This window comes from Poeciliopsis prolifica, unplaced genomic scaffold, assembly GCF_027474105.1.
Source record: "Poeciliopsis prolifica strain line A6 unplaced genomic scaffold, Auburn_PproV2 SCAFFOLD010, whole genome shotgun sequence".
Taxonomy (NCBI): domain Eukaryota; kingdom Metazoa; phylum Chordata; class Actinopteri; order Cyprinodontiformes; family Poeciliidae; genus Poeciliopsis; species Poeciliopsis prolifica.
In genome coordinates, this window is record NW_026562385.1 from 2,608,248 (window position 1) to 2,616,027 (window position 7,780).

Below are 7,780 nucleotides of genomic sequence, written 5' to 3' on the forward strand. Positions count from 1 at the left end.
CACTGCGTGACTGTTAATTAGCATTATCTTCACCAGTGGCGTCAGCTCTTAGGCTAGGTTCTCACTGAGATTCTTCTTCTTGCATCAGTTACCGTAGTAACAGCACAGTCTCCCAGGGTCTGGGGTCAAAGTAGAGGTCAACGCCTGATGTGATCAGACTACCAGAGTTCCTACTGCAAGAACTGAGACTAAGTTAATAAATGCTTTTCTTATATACCACATCATACTTTCTTGTCCTTAACTTTTTATGTTAACATTGCAAGTGTCATGAATACAGATTGAGTTTAATTGCCATGACATCCATATTCAGTCAGTGATTTCTAGTTTAGATGTTCAAAGCAGAGGGGGGAATGCTTAAATATAGTATATATCTCAATAGTTTGGAACATCTCAACTCCCTATATGGCACAACCATATAGCCATATGACCAGCTGCTGGTTCAGGCAAACCAACAGCAGGTCACTGAAAAGAAAACCTGTGAAATACCACAAAATTTTTCATACAGAGAAGGGATTTACTAACAACAGAGCAACATTTAAAATACAGCTGCCGCTATAATTGGAAGGGCGCATTTTAGTGTTGAAATCACCAAATCACCATGAGCAGCAGCAAAATAAAATAATACTCTTAGTTTTCAACATAAATTAAATGTTGCATTTTCTTTCTCCATTGCACTAATTTGGAGAATTAAATATGTGCAAAGACATATTTCTTCTCAGACCAGGGTGGGTCCATATTTGCTTCCTAATTTACTGACCTTACAAGCTGCCATAACAAATGTGTCATTTGAAATCAGGTCATCTCCCTTATAATGAAATAAAAAAATGGAAGTAAAGTTTGAATTTCTTGATGAGGTCAATCCGAAGGCCATAATCCTGGATTGCTCACTGCCTGCTGTGGGTCTGTCTGTCCCACATTGAAAGTTTACTGGTCTCAATGCTGCCGTAGGCAATATATCCACTCATAAGACCCAAAAAGAATGGCATCAGTCACAGTTTAATGGATCCAGGATTATTGGTGCCTTCATCTCTCAACTCCCACGGGACTGAAGGGTGGATGGTTGACTCTGCCATGGTCTCCAGAAACTGCCAGCACCTTTTCCTGTGACCTTACTGCTGCTGCCTACAGGCAAACTCAACATGATGTCTTTTAACCACTTGGTCTGAGCTGCGTCATGCTCCTTACCGGCCCCAATTTTGTCAAATTAGTAACCAATCTTCACCCTCGCTCTTTGAAAGTCCTTATAATCACATTGAGAGCACAGAGGAAGCAGTTTGACCCACGGCAGGTGGACAGAGAGAAACAAAAGCTGCACCTCCACCCTGCTGATGACATTCTTTCGCTTTGCGTCTGGTAGAAAATGACTGGGGATGCGTGTTACAATTAAATCAACAATAGCAAAACAATTAGGAATGATTTTTAAAAAATTGTAGTTTCTCAAGAGATAAATAAGAATTATGTTTTAGTGAATGCCCATCTGTTATCTTTAAAACAAAGTTTAAGTCCTTCAACCATCGCAGGTAATATAGGAGATGTATATTTTTGTGATTTATTCAGCCTGTGATTTGTTACCAGCTGACCTCCATTCACTGGTCAGCAAAATAAGAGTGAAGTTCAGTGTTATCAGAGTTGGTCAATAAAGTAAGAACAATTAAGTTCTGTAAAAGTGGCCCCTCAAACTGAAAGTCTCCTATCTGATCACTCATTGCACTTAGTGGGGACCTGCTGCGACTTCTGTTTATGGATTAGTTAGGCAGCAATAATGAGCACTGCTCTCTCACTGTGCAGGAGTCAAGTCAAAATCCCTTGCCAATTACAAGGAGATTTACACAAGGCCCTGTAGTTTGGAGACTAATCTTCTTGTGCGATCTACGATGTCCCTGGACTAAAACAGGCTCTTGTATTCTCATGGACCACTGATGTTGGACCTCGTGGTGGGATTTGTTTCTGTTTTCATATGTTTCTGCAGAACTGGGAGGGCCGGAGCCTGTCTGCATGTCAGCATCCTGCTTATGGAACGGACCTGGCAAATGGCCCATTCAGGACATTTGACCCTGCAGATTTTTCGTTTTTCTGTGTGTGTGTGTGTGTGAGTTTTAAGGGGAGCAAACACTTTTCCTTAACCAAGGGCTAAATGGCTCAAAAAAAGGGTGGAAAGCTAAATATTATTGTAAGTCTCCTGGACGCCAGGTTGCATAAAAGGTTCCACAAGGCGTTTGCATCAAATTTGGACTGTTGAGACTACAAACTTTGTTTTTATTGCCATAAAACTGCTCCCAAGTACCCCACCCAGCAAGGGAGTCATATATAGTCATATTCAATAAATTAGAATATTATTGAATGGCATTATCTGGTGGAGAAATTCTATAAAAAATTAACATTTAATTTGAGTGTACTGATTCATTAGGGTAAAATAAAATTTTATGAATTGTATATTTTCTAACAAAATTATTGGTTGTAGAATTACTTTGCACAATCCAGTTTTATCAATCCGATTTCAGAGGGTTGAAGTGTACATGGATACATTTTTCTTTCTATCAGTTCTCTCAATTATAGCCAGGGTCTTGGAATACTGTATGCTTTGGTATGGATCTAGTAGCAGGTAAAAACAGGAGCACTTCTACCAATACTATCATTATTTAAGTTTTAAATATCATTAAACCTCTTTCCTTCCTCCTTCCCTGTACCTAAAAGTGAGCTTGACATGATTTTTTCTTTACATCTGCCTGTTGTTAAACCCATTGATGTCAGAAAGCTTAGTTGAATCTGTTCACTTTAGCTTGAGGCATACAGTTCAAGTGAAGGTTTCAGTAGTGTTTAGCAAATACTACAACTGTATTATTGTTTCCTGACCCAAAAGGATCAACATACATGTAAATGACTTCAATTACATGTTCTCTTCTCATCTTGAACAGCATGGAAGAGAAAAGACCCATATCATATTTCAACTCCTTGGAAACCCGTGACAAAGTAATTTGACTTAATATATTGATTAACCCAGCCTAGAAGCTAAGCGCACATAATATAGCATCATTGTTTGTGTTTTATAGAGTAGGATCTGGTGACCATAACTCTTTGACTCATTCAAATGAGCACAGGTCACTCAGATGGGGGTTGTCTTGTCAAACTAATTGCAGGTTTGTTGTCAGTCAGTTTATGCTCTGACGATGATAAAGAGGACGGTGAAAACGGAAACCTGAAATTAAAAGATTCAAAACAAAAACGGTGACTAAAACTTTTTGGAGGACTTTCAATCAACTGAAAAAGCCTGTTAATGCTCTGTGCTCACATGACAGTAAAATGAACCTCTGTTTTGACAGTATTCAGCTCTGTCACATCTCTTCTTACACAATAATATTACATCTTATGATATAGAAAAAATGCAAAGTATTTGAAAAAAAAAATACACAAATAGTTGCATTTTTCAAATCAATAGAATACCTAGGAGTAAAAAATGAGAATCGAAAGTTGTGTTTGACAACTGAAGTCTTAAATTTGACTAAGATTTACGTTCAGTGGGAGCTACTTTGCCACCTGGGAGCAACAGAGGTAGGAGAAGTTCTTAATAATTATCCACCACATTTATAAAAAACATTCCAACAATATACATCTATAGTCCAAAGATATACAGACACTGGTCTTTTGCAGAACAAAAGTGCATAGCAGTATGAATACCAAAGCCCTTTTTTTTTAAATCTCAATGTTTACTGAATTGATTTACTCTCAAAGACAATATTTTTCTGGTGTGATTTGTGACTTTGTCGTTTCCCAGGATTTAGTGTATTTGCTTCTGAAAAAGAATGCAATTAGTCAGGTCAACCTCACCTGATGTAAGGTGATCAATGCTTGCATTGATCACCTTCACCCAAGAGCAAACTTCTTTTTAAAAGATAACAAAAGAATGTCAAACAATGTCTAACCAGGTAGGTGAAACTATCCACCTAATATTTTATGTAATCATGATAATTTATCATTATATGCAATATAATGATAATAACCTTTGGGAAATTCAGAAATCTAAATGTGTACAGAATCCCACAACAGATCTCATCCCTCTGTCTCAGGTGAACAATAGGCACGACACCCCCTGCTGCTTTGCCAGGTGACCTCATCAGAGCATCACCAATCAGACCCCACTCATGCAAACAAAGGTCAGCCAAGTGAAAATGCCAGTGCCGGTTCTCACAGTAACCCCGATAATATCTCCGACCCCCTTTGCCCCACACTCATTGACGTGGAGCAGCCACACAGATAGAGTTGCAAATGGGCACTTTTATGAGTCAAAGCAGGGGCGGGTGGAACACTGGACATCCCCCCTGCGAATGCCTTGTTCTCCCATTAATTGATCGCTACTTGATCTTGGATAGTGATTCAGGGGTACTCTCTAGGGCAGGCAACAAGTTTCTGTGATATGTGTGGGAACTGTGCGGAAACCGCTAAGGTGCACCTGTTAAATGGCCATTTTGCCCTATTCCCTCAGCACCCTGGCTATTGTTGGGGATTTATATTCAGTTTCTTTCTCAGGTGGCCACACAGTAGAGGACTACTGAAGTGGTCAGCTCGCTATCAAGAAAAAAAGAGTCCTCAAAACACACAACTTTTAACGAGTGACATTGGATAAAACTGGAATATGTGAAGTCCCTGAAGGATCTATGTATTCGGATTTTATGGCAAACATTACGGATGACATTTCTATTTAAAATTATAGGAAGCAAAACCATCATCGGAATGAATGGTATATTCTTTGTGGGCTGTTAACAGCATATATAGTTTTTTTGTTGTTTTTTTTTTAGAGTGAAATATTGATTCAATGTTCAACTTCAAGAAGTTTTAAAAACCATAATTGTGTGAACAAGTTGTAGTTTACAGGTTAAAAAGTAAAGACAGACATATACAATATTTTTACATGAAATTTGGAAAATACTTGGGTTGGTGACAATCTCCAGTGGTCATTTGACTAAAGTGGGATACACAGGTTGCCATACAGGACAATCAACCATGCTCTCTCACATAATCAGACCCCACTAGGGTGTGAGAGGTGCCAATTAACAGTCATGTTTTAGACTGTGGGAGGAAACTGTAGCACATGGAGAGAATCCATGCCTACATGGGGAAAACATACAACTCTTTGCATAGAAAAAAATAAATAAATAAAAAGGTCAAGATTTGAATCCAGGACCTTCTTGCTCAGAGGCAATAGAGGTTTTCAAACATAGCCCATCCATTTTCAATAGACCTGAGTTCGTATAACTCTTACAGGTAGCTCAGTCTTTATCTTGATAGTATCAAAACCAGAGGAGGTGCAGCTTTCTTGGCAAGCACCCTATCAGAGAGTTTCAAATCCAAACTGGATTTGAAAATCCCTGATATAGATTAGCTGAGTTTCTATGTATAATTTTTAACTCTTCATTCAACTCAAACATGCACATGCATTTTCTTTGGAGAAAACCTTGGAAGTCTTAAATGAAACTTCTGCCTCCTCACTTATCCCTCAAAAAGTACACAGTTATCACAAAAAAAAGTCAGTGACATTCCTGTTGATGAGAAGAATCTAATCAACAGTGTATAATTAAGAAATGCAAAAAAGCTATAAACCACTTACTTTTTTGAAGAACGTATGGAGATCACAAGCTAACAATTAACTTTAATGACTGCCTGACGTCCTGTGGCCTGCTGTATGACCCATGACCCTTGTTTTAATGAGGACTCTAATAGGGGACATTACTCTGTCAGTGTGGCGTCTTGTGGAGGAGGATAGAAAGATAGATGAAAGGTATTCACTGAAGTGAGGACCGCAGGTGGGCTCTTGTCAGGTGACATAGTAAACCAGGTGCAGTAGGGATGAGTGCCTGTTAAAATCAAATGCAGCTTTACGTGTTTTCATACTTCATCTGGTGAAGTTTTAAAATATTTGCTAACAAATCTGATTTTTTTCTTCACATAAAAATATCCTTCTTTTTTCCAGTTCCTTGAAAATTATTTCTGAATTAAATAAGTCACGTTTTTTTGTTTCTCTCTCTGTTATCCCTCACAAGCATGTCATCACTGTGTTAAATGAGTGTGTTTCTGTCTTTCTATTGTAGCCTGGCTATTGCCTTTCTGTGCCATTCTGCTAAAAATAAAATTCCTGCTGTCAGCAGAGTGTGGGCTTTCTTGAGTTGGATTGTCTCTGGTAAATTTTTCACCAAGTCAATCAGACAACAGAAGGAGAAACTGTGAACAATGATATCAATTTTCTGCACTGTTATAGTCTGCCTGTACTTTTATCAATGGCACCAAAAAGAGTCAACAAAGCCATTCAGTCTGTGTTGGCCACCTCAAAATATTGAATCAACATTAACATGAGCCTCATTTGGATTGGCATTCCTTGCTTTGCTGTGGAATTTGGTTATTTACAGCACATGCAACTTAAGCGTCTCAACATCAGATTGATGCATTACATACATCACAGGTAAACATTAGCAACTGGGTAAAACTCAAAAACTTCAGCATGGTCCATGCCTCCAGCAAGCAATTGTTTCTCAACAGCCAAGAGCCCAGAGCCTCTGTGAACAAAACAAATATCGTAGGACAAATTGCTGTTTTTTGTTGTTGTTTTTTTTTCACCAGACAAACACAGCTGCAGTTATCTTCAGAAAGAAGGGAGCATGAAAAGGGAAGGGAGCAGAGCATTGCAAGGTGGATGGCTTGAAAGAGAGGAATAAAGTCAACTTTCTGGCCATCTGGCTAATACTTTTGCATTAAGTGGGGAGCAATGAAAGGCTAAGGAGTAGTGATGCTTCACTTCATGCCACATGATGCTTAGCAACAATAAAGTGACTTAACTGGGCCCACTGGGCCCAAAACCATCTTCCTCAAGGTAATGAATGCCTTCTAAACCATTTTATATTGTTTTGATCAAATTAAATGTACCATTATTGCAACTAAGATCAGAACTGAATTCTGTCCCTCAGATTTATTGCATAATATATTTTGTTATTATGTTATACAATAATGTTACAATAATCTATGTGTTTTATATTTGTAATATTTTTCATCCTTGGTGTAGGTACACCACTGACTGAACTTTGAGTCCTGAGAAGATGTGATGAGTTCAAGAGTCACAGGCCATACTGGAAACCCTAGTTCATCAGAGAAGCTTTACCTGACCAACACAGATCCAGTACTGATCACTGTGTTTGGACAGCAGCTGCAACAAATTATTGTATTGCATTAGGAGGTGACATTAAATTGTCTGATACTGAGTAAATTTATATATTCTCACAAGCTCAAAAGTAGCATTAAATTGTTATTTTTCACATCTCAGAGCAGGCACTACTTTTCAATAACTTTATTGAAAAGTATCAGCAGGTTACAATTTATAATGAAAAGTCTCGATACTAAAAGATGATCATCTCGTGAAAGAGATTTGTTTTCTGTTGTCAGACAGAACCAGTTGTCTGAAAACAACTGACTATTTCTGAAAAGAGAGGTTAACAGAACATGTTGGACCAAATGTAAGGTTTTTCAACACCTTTTCACTATCTGTGGTCTAAAAAGTAGAAATAAATTATTGTGGTGGCTCTAGAACCTCCCCTCTTTTCTGCTTCAGCAGTATTAAAAGTCATAACAGTTTCTTTTTCAAATTTCCATTGTCCCACTGAGCCAGATTATGCTCAAAGATTCTTCTTGCAAAAGAAGAGTTCTATTTTTCACTCAGAATGAGAGATTGCTGCAGTCAATGCCTCAATGGGCTGGGTTTCCTAAATTACGAAATGTTTTACTGACTAAAATAATAAAA

At 38.1% G+C, this 7,780-nt stretch overlaps 1 long non-coding RNA gene across 1 annotated transcript; it reads left to right on the forward strand.

Moving 5' to 3' along the window:
* Positions 1-3,461: 3,461 nt before the first annotated feature.
* On the forward strand, positions 3,462-7,218 carry LOC129363800 (uncharacterized). The gene is made up of 5 exons (XR_008606348.1): positions 3,462-3,549; positions 3,773-3,923; positions 4,065-4,151; positions 6,610-6,859; positions 7,049-7,218. It is a non-coding gene; the product is annotated as an uncharacterized LOC129363800 (long non-coding RNA).
* Positions 7,219-7,780: the final 562 nt, after the last annotated feature.